This window comes from Rhinatrema bivittatum, chromosome 1 (assembly GCF_901001135.1).
Source record: "Rhinatrema bivittatum chromosome 1, aRhiBiv1.1, whole genome shotgun sequence".
NCBI classification, from domain to species: Eukaryota; Metazoa; Chordata; class Amphibia; order Gymnophiona; family Rhinatrematidae; genus Rhinatrema; species Rhinatrema bivittatum.
Window position 1 is genome coordinate 510,065,357 of NC_042615.1, and position 16,622 is coordinate 510,081,978.

Genomic DNA, 16,622 nt, shown 5'->3' on the forward strand with positions numbered 1-16,622 from the left:
TAAGGTGCCATTTTATGAAATGCATAAGCTTTATCTCACTGATGGCTGCTGGATAGGGACATTGCCACCTAGAGGGCAGGGATATGACTACCTGCATGAAGCAAGCGTGTTCACACCCAGCACAAATGCCCTGTGTGTAATGAAGCTCATGGATGACATTATTCAAACCTGAATGTCCTTTGCTGCCAACTGCCTTGCCATATAAAGATTATAAAGTGTTCCCTTCTGTGATCTGTTCAGCTGTCATCATACACATCACTTCACCTAATGATTGTGCAGCTCTGTTTGTCTCAGCAGTTATTGCTAAGTTTTTGTTACTGCCCCTGTGCATATATAGCAAATGTTTTATATTGCTGCCTACAAGACTCAGTGCATGAGTACCACCCTTGCACATAGTCCTGGCACCATATGTAGGTAGGTGAGGATGACAATATTTCAGCATTCAATTAATCCGTTAATGCAAGGAGCAGGTAAGCAATGAAGCACTCATACACTATCATCTACCATTTGCTGAGTCTCTGAGGCTAACATGTTAGGGATCATGGTTTTTGTAACACACAGCTTGATAATGGCACTAAGTCTACCAGCCTTCTATATAAATTTTCCATTACATTGAAATGTTTGGCTTGCAAGAAATATGGGCATACACAAAGCCATGGGCCAATGATGATAAATACTTTGATGTTTGGGGCAGGATAGACACCTGTGACAGATCCCTGTTGTCTAACATTTTATTAATTGATATCCTTCAGGTCCATCTTCACATGAGCCAGAAGAGGAAGAACAAACTTCGACTCTGGGGGAGGAAGAGGAAGAGTCTGAAGAAGAAGAAAGTACCTCAGAAGAGGAGAGCAGCACTGAAGAGGGCAATGAGGAGGAGGCCAGGGAAGAAGGCAGTGGGAATAGCCGCCACCAGCCACAAGGACAGCCTGGTGTCCCAGTGGTCCGTCCAGCCCCTGTGACCCTTGACACAGCTCCAGCCCAGGCTGTGCCAGTGCCTCCACCCGCACCGGCACCCATGGTCAAGTTGGCCACACAAATTGAAGCTCTCAGTAACATATGCACCTCCCTGGTGAGTGAATTGCAGGAGCTTCGTGGAGCCACTGCTGCCTTCACCAGGGAGGTATCCAGCTTGTGTGGGGAATATGAGCTTCACAGAAGGCTGCTGGATAGGGATATGGTATGACCCTAAGGCCATCTGCCCATCGTCCATAGATGTTTTAGGGGGTAGGCCTGAAGAATGTCTGAAGGCTTTGGGTAGGGCTGGCGGGGGGGGGGGGGGGGGGGGGGGGGGGGGGGGGTGTTTCCGAGAAGGGCAAGGTTTTGGTGGGGGCAGGGGTATTGTACTAGTTCATGTGCATAATTTCAAATTGTTTCCAATGTCGTCAACGTTTCACAAAAATAAATGAATGTAACATTCTTATGTGTGCTCTCTTTATTTTGATTATTGCACAGGAGATGAAACATTAAAACATCATATCTCTATGTACAAGGAACTCTTAAGTGTACATCTTGGAACATTAGAAAGAGATTTACACCATATCTTGACATGCTAATGCATGAAGAAGAAGAGGCACTGAAGGTTCAGGAGGCTTACAAAAATGGAGAGCAGAATAGAGAAGGGAACCTGTGGAAAGCATAAAACATATCATCTGTCAACTATAACTTGCATGTACTACGTATCCACTGCTCCTCAACATTGTTCTAGCCATCTGAGAACCATCTGTACCTCCTATCTGCAGCTGGAAATGTTCACATCATATGTGGGAGATGTTCTCACACATTACCTCACATGTACAAAATGAGGCGCTTTGGGGTACCTCGCATACAGGATGCCCTCAGGCACACTAACCACACACATTATTGCACAGAAGCAGCTGCTGAGAAATCTTTAACACCTGTCCAGGCATTGTAATGGTTGTTAAAGGGAACATAACAGAAAATCTGGGAATCACAGGGACACAACACAGATAAGCCACTCTCCAAGTGGTGCCATTGGGTCATATAAAGAAGGTGAAGGGACTGCAGGTGAGTAACCTAAGCTGATTTCCTGGAGTGGCTGTAATCAATCTGCAGCTGGGCTGTGAGATGTAGCTTTCATCAGGCTATTATGTCCACACTAGAAAGTTCTCATCTATATTTGCAACATATTCATTATAAGGGGGTCATTTTCAAAGGAGTTACGCATGTAAATGTGACATACTATCGTAGCAATTTTCAAAAGCTATTTACTCGAGTAAAGTGCACTTACTTGAGTAAATCCTATGGACAATTCAATGGCATATATTGTAGCAATTTTGAAAAGCCCACTTACTTGAGTAAAGTGTATTTACTCGAGCAAAAACCAGTTTTGCTCAAGTAAATGCTTTTTTAAATCTACCCCTAAGCGCGTAGTAATGTATGTAGATACCCTCTATGGTACAGGGCTTAACCACAGAACACTTGAAAGGGCACATATTAACAAATTTTAGCTAATGTTGTTTGCACTTTTTCAGGGATGGACCCAAGAAACAGCAAGGTAGGCGATCCAGTAAAGCCGTGAGGAAACAACAAAGAGGTGGATGCCACAAAGAAGTCTTTTCCAATTCTTTATTAGTGGAGACGTGTAATATATCACTATTTTTAAGAAGCCCGACTCTGGCCGAGTGCTGCGAGTGGAGACAGTCAGTATCGTCCGGCAGTCAAATGAAAGATTTTTAATGCAGATGAGTTTGTTTGAGATATCTTCTGACTTCTGACTTGTTTTTAAAATTAAGCCCCTGAGGCAGCCACTTAGTGTGGCAAAACTCGGCCAGAGTCGGGCTTCTTAAGAATAGTTATATATTACACGTCTCCACTAATAAAGAATTGGAAAAGACTTCTTTGTGGCATCCGCCTCTTTGTTGCACTTTTTCAGGACCATTATTTTTGGGAGCTAATTTCAGTGTCAGGTTCTATCCTAAGGTAAACTCTTTCCTCTATTTATGCTTTTTCAGCACTTGGTGATACAGTTCCATGAACCCTATGCTGCCTGATACATGGCTAGCTCACAAACCTGTCTGTGTAAGTGGGAGCATTATGTTAGCTGTGCTGTGCTGTGCAGATATGCCTCAGTCTGTCCCTGATGATATGGATCCAACAGCTAATGTACAGCTGTGTCCTAAAAAATGGCATGCTGCATATCTAACTTAGAAAGCCTACATATATATCTCTTAATGCCACTGATCCAGGATTTCAGCTTTTTATGCCCTGGATATGCCTCCTGGAGATATACTATTATCACCTTATTGCCACATATGCAACCCATAAGGCTCTTGCAAACATTTGTTAGCCTGTAGTAAACCTGGATCAAGGTAGCCTGTTCATGTAATGTTCAAACCCTTTGGTCTCCATGTGAGCCTTTTCATGCCTTACCACAATAAAGGTCCCACATGCTGACTTTTTGTAAGAATATAGAAGAGAAAAAAACCTCATCTCGGGTGATCCAAGATGGCTGCACAGAGCGTGTAGGAGCCGAGACAGGTCCTGCTTTTTTGAGATTTTTTTTTCCTACAATCAATCTCTCATGCCCCCGAAAAGGAAGGGGAAGACAAGGGTTTATCCCTCAACACCCCCACCATCTTCGGTTATGCAGCAGGAAATAATTCGGTTCCTTACTTCGCAAGCTTAACTTCCAGCGGTCGAGGAACCCTTGGAGCATGGAACTGAGGGAGAAGCTCTGGCTCCGGAGGAGACAACGCTGAGCCCAGAACTTAGGTCAGTCCCTCAACAATGCTCCGGGCTGACGTTTCTACACGGCGCGAAAAAAGAGGAACTCCCTCCCGGTTTGTTGGCAGAGAAGCCATCTGAATCTCTAGCTCCTCGGGTTGCCGCTGAGCAAGAGCCTGCATCGGGAGTGCTGAATAACGCGGAGACATCTAATGCCATAGCAGCAGCAGGGGCAGTAGGGGTAAGTCCAACGGGTAATAGCCTGCAATTACTGACTGAGACAAACCCCGAAGTTGTGCCCCTAAGGATTCCTGAATGCCCGGAGGTTGTTACAATGGTGGCTCTATGGGACTTGATGGTGGGGGTAGCGACAACTTTGAACAATTTAAATTCCAAGGTTGAATATCTCGCTTCTCAAAATAGTCAAAAATCAAATGAAATTCAACAGAAAGTTGATGTACTAACTAAACAAGTCTCGGACTTGTTTAGTTAGTACATCAAGAGCATGAAAATGTTGCTTTTAAGGCTGCAGTTGCGAAAGATAGACAATATCTCACTAGAAGAGTGGAAGCACTTGAAAACTCTAATAGACACTTAAATATAAGAGTCTTAAATTTTCCACGTATATTGAGAGAAATCCCATATGTTTCCTTTAAAAGGTTTTTGCAAGAAATCCTAGGATTTGAGGAAGGCAGTTTACCTGAAGTTAACAAATGTTATTTTCTACCTAGAATATCTGTAAATCCTAATAGGTTAAACTTGCAAGAAAACCTAACAGAAATTTTAGAGAGCTCAGATTTAGAGTTAGATAGAGCCACCCTTCTAGTCTCCTTGTTAACTTCAGCAGATATGCAAAGTATCATGAGAGTGTACTTTAGGAAATTTCCAATTACCTTTATGAATGCAAATATAAAGATTTTTCCTGACCTCTCACCAATAACACAAGAGCGGCATAGGAAATTTTTAGCTCTACGCCCTGAGATAGTTACCCTCGGTTACAATTTCATGTTAAAGTTTCCATGTAAGTGTGTGTTGAAGAGGGGGGCAGAAATGAATGTTTTCTTTACTGTTGAGCAAGTGAGAGAATTTCTTCAAACTAAATCCCCCATTACTTCATCTCCCATAACTTAGAGATATTTGAAAGCTTAGAAGTGCAGTTATTTCCATTACTTATTTTCATTGGGTTACTCCCTTTATATCGGATCTTCAAATACTTGGTTATAACTATATTGATTTATGGATTATTGGAGACCATATGTTAATTCCTGTACTTTTTTTTTTTTTTGGACAGATTTATGATTTTTATGTATTGCTCAGGAAATTTATTTAACATTTTTTTCTATACCGACCTTCAAGGTTGAATACCATATCAGGTCGGTTTACATCGAACAGGGGTAGATCAGTATAACATAACGTAACATAAGGAACAACTTTTTATAATTAGCGGAGACAAAAGCAGAGAAGTAAAAAAAGTTACATAATAACAAGGACCATGAACTAGGAAGCTGATTCAGCTGGAAAAAGAGAAGCCTTAAGAGGGTATTAAATTAAATACATTGTGAAATGACCGAGTCTGGTCTAGAGTTAGTTAGCTTATCAGGGTAGCAAACAAGTAAATGAGGTGAATATTGGAGGGACAGAGTTCCATATTGATGTTTAGATCTCCCTGTTTATCATATTTGCAAATTAAGGTTTGTACAAATTTAAAATTGATAAATAAAGAATGAAAAAAAAAAAAAGAATATAGAAGAAGAAACACACTACATATTATCTTTAGGGATGTGAATCGTTTTTTGATGATTTAAAATATCGTCCGATATATTTTAAATCGTCAAAAATCATTAGGGCCACGATACAATACCAATTCCCCCGATTTATCGTCAAAAAATCGTAAATCGGGGGAAGGGGGAGGGCAGGAAAACCGGCACACTAAAACACCCTAAAACCCACCCCTGACCCTTTAAATTAAATCCCCCACCCTCCCGAACCCCCCCAAATGCCTTAAATTACCTGGGGGTCCAGCGGCGGTCCGGAACGGTCTCCTGCAATTGAATCGTGTTGTCTTCAGCCGGCGCCATTCTGCGCCGCCATTTTGCAAAATGGTGGCGCAAAATGGCGGCAGCCATAGACCAACACGATTCGACTGCAGGAGGTCGTTCCGGACCCCCGCTGGACTTTTGGCAAGTCTTGGGGGGGTCAGGAGGCCCCCCCAAGATGGCCAAAAGTCCCTGGGGGTCCAGCGGGGGTCCGGGAGCGATTTCCTGCCGCGAATCGTTTTCCGTACGGAAAATGGCGCCGGCAGGAGATCGACTGCAGGAGGTCGTTCAGTCAGGGTCCGGAATCCCCGCTGGACCCCCAGGTAATTTAAGGCATTTGGGGGGGGGGGGGTTCGGGAGGGTGGGGGATTTAATTTAAAGGGTCAGGGGTGGGTTTTAGGGGGTTTTAGTGTGCCGGTTCACGATTTTAACGATTTTCACGATACTCTAAACACCCAAATGGCGACAATACGATTCCCTCCCCCTCCCAGCCGAAATCGATCGTTAAGACGATCGAGGACACGATTCACATTTATGTTTGGCATCACTTCCAAAAGAGCTTGTCTGCTGTTCAATGTTAAAGTGACCATGTGCATAGTTCTACAAATTGAGCATTACAATCTCCAAGTCTGATATCACACACAGCATCCGAAGGGCCACGCATAATGACAGCTAGTACTATGCAGCTAGAAAAGGGGCCACGCAGGTTGCAGTGAAGAGCTACTTTGTGGGCATAGTTTAAACAACAAAGTCAATGGATTGTATATTACACTCCAAAGTCTGAATGCAATCGTGATACAAGTGGCCTTGATCCATGGCACACAATGTGCAAGGCACTCATTTTCTACATCATTTTCAAAACAGTAGAGGTAAATATTTCGTAAAAGCTTCCTACCTGCTTGCTGCTGGAAGAGACATCCGCTGCATGGTCTGTAAAGAGAATCAAGAGCAGGTTATGACTGAATCAGCAGTGTGTGAAATGGCTTGCCAATCATTTCCTTTCCAAATTACATTTTTCTCTGGGTCCACAGCAATACAGAATTGGAAGGAGGGGGAGGGGGGAGGAGTCCAATGCATAGCAGCCTTGTTGCGTGGAGCCTCAAAGTGTGTCACCATGGCAATATCAGAGGTCTACATTCCAGTTCTTTCAAGCCTTCTTTTCCTCTTTGTGGCTGAAATGTAATCAATAATGGCAACCAGCTGTGCTCTGTGTTCTGAACTGGTGGCTTCAATTAGCAAGCATCTCCCCAGTCGCGAATCCACCGATCATCATGCTAGTTATAGCTTCGTCTCCATTGCGAGCTAAGTCTCCCACCTGAAGGAAGGAAATGACCTGAAGTGGCGTCGTAGCGAAATGTCGGCCACGTTGGCGGCGGTTAACAAACAAACACATTTGGGGCGAAAGACACGGCTATGCGGTCAAGAAAATTCGACAAATGACAAGCAAAGGAGATAAGTGCCTTGCCTTAAAACTTGTCGGGATTCTGTCGGGAAAGAAATACCTGTCGCAGGACAAAAAAATTCTGTTCTGTTTAATGATTTGTCATTCTGAACGGCGTGAATGGTTCCCGTCCAGAGTTTAAAGGGCTGAAGACAAAAATTACCATAGATGATTTGTTGTGGTGGGAACTTGCAACTAAGATTCAAGTTTGCAAAAGTTGAAGACATCATTACATGAAAGTTATACTTTGATTAAAGAGACACTTAAATCGTCTACAGCTGTGTGCAAGAGAAGACCAGTTAAGGTACCATAAGAATTATGCTGGGACATACAGCAGTATTATAACTCTACATCAATAAAAAGTGACTTCAAGCAATTTCATAAAAATTTAAAAAAAGAGAGTAAAAGACCGGTGACTGTAACCATTGGCTTACAAGAGGTTTCTGAGCAATTCAGATCTCTTGCCAATACTGAGGTCTTCTCTCTATTACAAAAATTTGATGAACAATTTGATGAAGGTTAATAAAGGTTAAACAAATTTTAACTGTTAAAAATTGATATTAAGTAATCACAGTGGTTTCTCGCAGCAAAGATTCTAATATAACTAATCAATTTTTTCATTTTGATTTGTTAGCCTGCTAACATTTCTCTGGTTAATTGGCAAGCATTTAACATTGCTGCATAAGATAAACGGTCATATTTAAATGTATGTGGCTAAAATCCCAGCTTTCTTTAGGCTCTTTGCAAAATGGCAGCTAGCTTAAGGAAAATCAATTTCAGCCATCCAGAGAGTGAGACGCTGGTGAGGCTTATAAGACAGAATGAAGGCAGCCTGTTTGCAGGTAATACAGCCCTAGCAAACATGCAAACCTGGCATAGCATTTACCACAGAATTAATGCTGTGCACTAGCACAGCCGGGAAGTAGAAGACCTAAAAGCACGCTGGAGACTGCTATGCAGGGAAGCAAAGAGGAAACATGCAGCCAGTCTACTCCTGCCTGCCCCAGATAGGATACCCTTGACTCCATCAAAGGAGGATGTTTTGGGCACCATAGATGAAGCCACCATCACTGGTGTGGGCACTGTGGACAGCTCATGGCCTGGCACATTAGAAAGTAAGTGTTCCTGTACAGTTGCCAGCTGATGATCTGGCCTGTGATTGTGCACATGTATGACTTGATGAACACAGGGATGGAAGGTTGGAGGCTGGAGCACAGAGGACCTAGCCTGCATGACCTGGCACGGCGGTGTTCTCAAATATGAAAGGTTTCTAAAGTACACATATTTGTATATAACCCAAGCTAGGGACTCCTATTTAAGGGCATTCTTAACTATACTGTCACCTAGACTTGTACAGGATGCAGAATGTATTAAGGACCAGTCACATCTTGTAGGAGACGGACATTAGGATAGTATAATATTATTAATGCTGAGCCTTTTGTTAGCTAATACATCCAAGAAAGACATGTGTCAGGTGCAAACACTCTATTGCATGTTGTTTTGTGGATTCTCTCATTGTTACCTATGATTCAATGCTACTTGTTCTGGGTAGGGCAAAAAGGCAATGACAACCTAATATTAATGCCACTTCCCTTGGTGTTACGCTATATTTCCCCTAGCTAGATACTTTTATCTTCTATTATGTGGATAAGGTAACCGCATGAATCTTTTATGTAAAAAAAAAAAAATGCACATGGTTAAGGAGGCCAAGATACTTAGTAGATGTAAACAGGATGCTGGTGTATCCAATGTATTTGTTAAATCTACCAAAGGTCCATATTTTGATGTCACCCTTGTGAGCACATGACATGTTGTAAGGCTAAGACTTTTCCACTAACCTTATGTTTTTAGATTGTTCAACACCTTTAGGTCACCCCAGCCTTCTCAGGACATTCTCTATGATGATAAGCTACCAAGTTGCTCACATGACAGGAAACATCACCACCAACAGCTACAGGAACAAGAGATTAATAATAGAGGAGAAGCCCTGCCAGTGTCCCATAGTTTAAGGTGATGATAATACTGGGGATGTGTCACCACAGCTGCAGCTAGAAGGAGAGGAGGGGGAGGAAGATGAGGAGAGGTAGAGGAACCGCAGATCAGTGTGTGGAGAGAGGTGAAGAAACGACAGAAATATTTAAAAAATTCTTCTGTTCGGTGTTCACTAAAGAAGACTCTGGAGAAGGACTGTTGCTGGATGATAGTAGATGGAGATGGAGTAGATGAAACTCTGTTTACAGAGGAAAATGTATGGGAAAAGCTAGGAAAACTGAAAGATTCTAACGCATGTGAAAAGGGCCTTTTCGCCTGTGATAGAATGCAAATTAGGGGGAGGGGAGGAGTCGGGGCGGGGAGGGGAGGGGGAGGGGTGGGGAGGGGGGCAGAGTCGGCGGTGTCTTTGCTACCAGCGATAATGTTACTAACATTATCGTCGGCAGTAGCGGGCCGAATAGCACCACCTATCACAGTGGCATTATTCGGTGCAAAAGCCGGCACCTGCGAGGAAAGATGAATCCAGGCCTTAGTCACTTCCTCTGGCAATAAATTCCAGAGCTTAATTGTCAAACTTGTTTATCAGCAATTACCAATTATTTATTTCCAAGGTATTTCAGGTAATATCAATCCTCAGGAAGGTTATTCTAAATTTCTTCCTGCTTCCCTTCCCTGCCCCTGGAAGATTTTGCAGGGTGGGTTTTGGACCCCATTCCTATGTAGGAGACCCAGTCAGGAAGAGGGCATTGATCAGCCAATCCTGTGAAGTTCCATCAAGTGGCCTTGCAAAGCAGCAACTTTTAGCATACCACCATCCTCATCCATGACAGTGGGAAAAGGTCTCTGCCACAGGGGGCACTGTTTAGAATACTGATCTTCAGGAGAGTTGGAAGAAATTTTATAGTGGGTGTGTGGAAAATTGCTTTTGATCCCAGCCCTCAACTTCCAGCTCCCTTACCTATTAGATACTAAAACTGGCAGCCAGATTTTCTCTCCTTGAGATGACTGTACATAATCTTCTTACATTCAGGGCTGGAGTTTAAGAGATACGTGTGGGCGTACATTTGTGCGCGCAACCCGGCGCGCACAAATGTACGCCCGATTTTATAACATGCGCTTATAAAATCCAGAGTCGGCGCGCACAAGGGGGTGCACAATTGTGCAACTTGCATGCGCCGAGCTGCGCAGCCTTCCTCCATTCCCTCCGAGTCTGCTCCGAAATTGGAGCGGCCTCGGAGGGAACTTTCCTTCCCCTCCCTAACCTTCCCCCCAGCCCTACCTAAAAAACCCCCTTACCTTTAACTTAGAAGTTGTGCATGCCTCCGGGCAGGCATAGGTTTCTCGGGCCGGTAAATGGCTGCTGTGCCTGAAGGCTCCTGGCCCCGGACCGCCCCGCTCCCACCCGCCCCCTTTTTCAAGCCCCGGGACATATGTGCGTCTAGGGGCTTGCGAGCATTGCCGGGCCTATGCAAAATAGGCTCGGCACGCGCAGGAGCGGGTTTAAAAGGGTTACGTGCATATATTACACGCGTAACTCTTTTAAAATCTGCCCCTTAATTGTCACCGAGCATATTGGAGTCCTTTTCTGGATGCTTGAAAATCATTGTTTTCTTCATCATTAGTAATTAATGTTTTTGTGATAGCATCATCAACCTGAAAGAGCCTTTCTATTCTTCAATAATTTGCATCCTATTCTAATGAAGGGTAAATTATTTCCTTTGTAAATCCAGTTCCCAAGAGAACTATTTCCTGTGAGGCAGCTCACAGGGTAAACTGTTGGTATTAAACATAAAAATGCTTAAATACTCACAGCTTCATTAAACCCATCAACACTGGGATAGCAAGGAGTTCTCGGCCTGTAGAGGAAATGGCCGTATAGATTCTATGAGACTTCTTGGCAAGACAGAAGCAAGGTAAGATTTGCAGGGGGTTTCAAAGTTATCATTTTATTCTGTAGATTCATACATGCAGATGAATAAAATGATTATCCCTCCTATTTTGCCGTCATTGCACCATTGACAGACTTTGCATGGCATGATGCGCTCAGGGAGAAAGTCAGCATAGACTTTGAAGACCCCACTCTAGCTTCAGCCCAGTCCTAATTCAAGCATCTTTCTGTCTGCTATTGCGCTCTCCAGTATCAGTTGGGTGTACTTTTCTCTGTATTTGTATTTTGATGACAGTTTTCAAAGGGATGATAATAAAATCTGCAATATAACTGGCAAGCTGGGACTGGAATAAATGAAAGGGTCCTTGAAACTTGAAAGCAATGTTTGGAAAGAGTTTAATAAATGAGCTTCGGTGTTTATAACTCCATAATTAGGCATTTGGGATGTAAAGATCCATTAGCCATGCAGCTCAGAACCAGGTCTGCACCAGTTTGTACAGAATAAATTGATAATGGCACCAATCTTGGGCTGCAAGTGCAATTTCTAAACCCAGCTCCAGCAGGGCAAGAGCAACCAGGGATTGCTCCTGCCTCTTGATGAAAAATAAAAATATGGAAACCGCGTGGAGTCCGGATTAACAGGAGGGAAGAGGTCAGAGGTGAGGCTGGAGGGGGTTTCATTTTTCTCCAGTGGGCCCCATGGTTTTTTTTATTCATTTTGTTTTGTTTTTTTCCTTTCATTTTCTATTTTCATTTTTTAAATTGTGTGTGGTCTTTCATTTTTCTGTTTTAAGTAAAAAAAAACCAAAAACAAAAACAACAAATCAAACAAGAAAAAGAAAAAGAAAGTGCAAACCCGAATGTCCTGCGTTATTCACAGTGCATGCAGGCCCTTGCAGTCTGTGCACACTGCACTTCATTCTCAATGGGAACTCACCTGTAGTGCTTTTTCTTTAGAAATTTGCAGCTGCCAAGTATTCCCGCTGACAGCTTTTCACCGGCTCTATAGGGTAAAAAAAATCATTCAGTACAAATATTTCTATTCTACCTTTCAAAAACCACAAGGTAAAGAGCAATAAAATCTAAAAAGTACAATGAAAACCAAGAGTACACATGAGCTAAAAACGCCTCTGGGAATACCTCATTTAACCTATTTATTTATTTAAAAGAATTTATTATTTACACTCATACATGTAACATTTGAGGCAGAGTTACTGAAAAAAGACAATCAGTGAAATACAAAAGACAATGAATGACAGAAGAGAAAAACCTGATCAATGTTAGATCATAAAATGAATATTTTTCTTAATCTTGGCCTTATTATCAAATGCCTGTGAGAATTGGTGGAGGTTTCATAGTCTTCTTGAAAGATTTAAGCATGAAATAGTCTGTAATTGCTCAGGAAGAGAATTTCATATGGTTGGCCTCATTACAGAAAAGGCCCCCTTTCTTGTCCAAGTGATTTTCTGTAACAGATTTTGGGGAAGGAGCCTCCAGTAAATTTTTGTTAGCTGACCTTAGCAGGCATGAGGGCTTATGGATGCACAAAGCAGCATTTATCCATAGCGCCAAATCATTTTGTAAAACTCTATGGACCAGGGCTGCACTTTTATGGACCTCCCTGCTGTACTCACCACGGGATCAGCAAACAGTGCAAGGACAAGAAGACGGGGGTTACATGTTCTCTCATCCTCGCACCGGTCAGGAAGAACAGATCAAAAATCTTGTAGCTCTAATAGTGGTTTAAGCTGCCTGAGCACATGTAATTTGTAAAAGGATGATTTCACAACCGCTTTTGTATGGGCACTCACAGAGAAACTGGAATCAATAAGCTCTCCGAGATTATGTACTTGCTGTACAATTGGAAAACTGTGACCTTTTAAACTGTAATATTGACGGAGCTTTTGGTAAGGGGAGCCTATTCAGAATGATTAGCTCGGACTTGTCTACGTTTAGAATCATCTTATTATAGAATAGCCAACGCTTATTTATTTATTTATTTATAAACTTTTTTATACCGGCATTCGTAGGACACATCATGTCGGTTTACAAATAACTGAGAAAGGAAAGGAAATTACAATGAACAGGGGAGGGGTTAACTGGGTGATATACAAAGTAGAGGAGAGGAGAGTCAAACAGGCAGCGTTACAAAAGAACCAGTATACAAGGTTAATTGGCATGTGCACTTGGGATATTTAGTATATGAAACTTATTTACAGTAGGACATGGGCAGGTGCACGTAGGAACGATTAAAGGGGGGGGGGGGGGGCGGGGGTGGTGGGAACCGGGTACAAACGGTGATAGTTTTCAGGGAGAAGTTGAAAGTGGCGTGGGGGGAGTAGGCAGAAGGAGAAAGGAGAGATAGAGAGAGGTGGGAGAAGGGGGAATGGGAGAAAGGTAGTGGGCTAGGTTGGGATTGTGGTGGTTCAGGAGGACATTGGTTAGGATTGGGTGGTTAGGATGGAGTTTAAACATAAAGCAATAACGTTGAATGTCTCAGACCATGTAGAATAAAATGGTACAAAATGTATATGCCTTCTTAGTGTAAACTTTATACTTTATGCCTAGACGAGCCAGGACTCTGCACAATGGAAAAAATATATATTAAATAGGGCTGCCAATGCAGCAGAGCCCTGGGGAAGTTCTGCAGAAACAGGATTCCAATCAGAAACAGCACTTCCAGTTCCTATTTGTTTATTTATTTAAGACTTTTTTTTAAATATATGAACTAAGCGGTTTACAACAACTGAACTCTGTTGGTTACATAAGAAGAAAACCATGTTAATACTGTTTTAGCTATCCATAAAGATGTCAATCCTGCCAATAATATCCCGTGATCTAATGTGTCGAAGGCTGCTGAAATATTTAAAAGGACCATAGCATAATTCATGCTTCTTTCAAAGCCTCTAGCGATAGTGTCAAAACTTGATAGAAGTAAGATTTCTAACAAGGCCAGGGTAAGAAATTTTAAGCTAATCAATATTTCAGCTAAACAATTTTCTCCTATTATTAGGAAATCACTTGGACAAGAAAGGGGGCATTTTCTGTAATAGGGCCAACAATATGGAATTCTCTTCCTGAGCAATTACAGGCCTCGATGTGATGTGATGTTTCCGTGTCCTTGGGCATCAGCAGACGATAGCTGTGCTGAGTTATTTTGCATACATTTATGTATTTTTCAGTTGTGGTGTGGCTTGACTATTTAGCTGGATAAACTTATCTGACTAACTTAGTCTATATATTCAATGGCGTGGCTGTGCTGCTGAATATATCCAATTATCTTAAAGTTAGCCAGACAAGTTTAATCATCTAACTTTGAGACAGGTGTACAGGCCGACCACTGTTAGCCAGACAACTCATCCAGCTAACTCTGAATATCTTATGCAGCTAATTCTTCCTTCCAGTTCTGTCCCTGGAATGCCCCTGAAATATCCGGCCAATTTTTAGCTGGATAAAAAGTTATCCGTCGACGTCCGGTGATGATGTCACCCGGAGCGTAGCTGGCAGTGAGAGCACCGTGGCTCCCCATCGATTCTCCCCCCCCCCCCAAAAGGGCTGAAACTGCTGTGGTTTTTTTCATATTTTCACGGAGAGACTCCTTGTATACCCCTGCTCCCGATACCGAGGTGAGAAAAGCTGGTTGCTGCAGGAGTGGAGCGCCGGCTCCATGAGTTTAAATCTGCATCTCCTGTAACCAAAATGGTGCTTACCTGCCGAGAATGTTAAGCGCAGTCCTCCGTCCACAGCGGCGTTTGGGGAGGCAGTTACGAGGGCAGAGAGTATACGATCACAACTGCAGCTATAATAACCTGCGATTGGTAAGGCAGCTGTTGACCGGGGCAGCGAAGACGAGGGGCTCGGAATGTTGAATCTTTTCCCCAGAATAGCCATGTGGTCAAAATGGCGGCGACTGCAGCGTATTTTTCTTTTTGATTTTTGGGGCATGATTCGCTGATTTGGTACTCTCGGTTCCGGAGAAGCCCATCGCATAGAGCCTCATTTGTGAAGCAGTTGCTGTAGAGCCATAATAACCACAAAAAAAAAAAAAAAACCAACGCATTCGTTGACCTAGCTCCTCTAGTGAGATGGCAATATAGTGGGAGTAGTCCTTCATTTACTAATCGGAAATTCACCTGAACATTGGCATTATGGACACTTCTGATTATTGATGGCCCCCCAGCTGATTTTTTGAAGTATACAATTAAACTGCTCTGCTTTTTTTTTTGCGGTTCTTTGGTGGCAGACAGGACATTTGACCCTGTGATTTTGTGTATTCCATGTTATCTAGCTGGTTAATTTCCATGTTATCTTGAGCTGGTTAATTTCATAATCACTGGCTTTTTGGCACTTTTTCTTAATGATGGCCTCTCTTTGGATTTTATGGAGCATATAACAACAATGCTTTGCTTATCTAGTACTTGTTGCATGAAGATAGTGCATCCAGCCCTACGACCTATACATATATCTCATATTTTCTCATCTGTCGAGATCTCTAAAAATTTGGTTGGACATAGTACGGCACAGACAGATTTTCTCACAGTGGACTGATTGCTGAACACTGATAAAGTTTAGAGTGGGGGAGAATAATGAATGCGGCATAGGAGTTCCAGGGCCTGTCCTGAGCGAGGAATTCCCGCAGCCAAAATGGCTACTAGTGCGGAGGGTGCGAAACAACTCACATCAGTTTCAGAGGATGTCTTAATGCAAATCTCGTCTCGGGTATCGGGAGCGTTGGATAAGAGACTCATCAGTCTATAGACTATGATGGATGATATAAAGGGGACATTGGAAGGGCAAGCCAAGCAAATGGATGGTGTGGAGCAACGGATAAGTGATCAGGATGACAGGCTAGTAAATGCAGAACGACAGGTCCAACAACTCCTGACTCGGATTGAGGATCAAGAGAACAGAAACTGAAGGAATAACATTAAAATAGTTGGAATTCCAGAGAATGTTAAGGAATCAGAACTGTATCGTTTTGTTGAGGACTGGCTTCCTAATTACTTGGGACTGACCTCTTTGGTGGGCCAAATACGATGTGAGCGTACTCATTGGCTGGGTCTTCAGTGGGAAGGCGATAACAGACCAAGACCTGTTATGTTACGCATTCTAAACTGGCTACATAAGGTGCAGCTGATGCGTGAGTGTCGAAAACGCCAAGTGATGGAATATGAAGGAAACCGCATCTTACTCTTTAATGATTTCTCAGCGGCGGTAGCCATGCAGCGACGAGCAATGACGCCCACATGCACCGAGCTGCATAAGAGAGGCATCTCGTTTGCCCTGCTTTATCCAGCAAAGTTAAGGGTACACCATGATAATAAGACCTTCTACTTCTCAAAACCGGCCAATGCCTCTGCCTTCTTGGCGAATATGGCTCCGGATGGATCCGCTGGAGAAGAAGCTGTCAAGTAGATGTCACTCACAATAGAATGTGGCCAGAAATTGGTTGTTATCAGGGGAAGAATGGACATTTGCTCTGGGTGATCTCCCAGATTTGTGATGCTTGGGAGAGAGTATCCTTGCTTCTTCATCATTCTCCTTTGTATATTGTTCTTTAATTGTGAGAAATTAATGG

General features: G+C 42.9%; 1 long non-coding RNA gene across 1 annotated transcript; it reads right to left on the minus strand.

Annotated features, from left to right (window-relative positions):
• Positions 1-1,545: 1,545 nt before the first annotated feature.
• LOC115081224 lies at positions 1,546-6,816 on the minus strand. Its single transcript, XR_003853750.1, has 3 exons — positions 6,735-6,816; positions 6,619-6,653; positions 1,546-1,627 (listed from the first exon to the last, which is right to left on the minus strand). It is a non-coding gene; the product is annotated as an uncharacterized LOC115081224 (long non-coding RNA).
• Between the last annotated feature and the right edge of the window lie 9,806 nt (positions 6,817-16,622).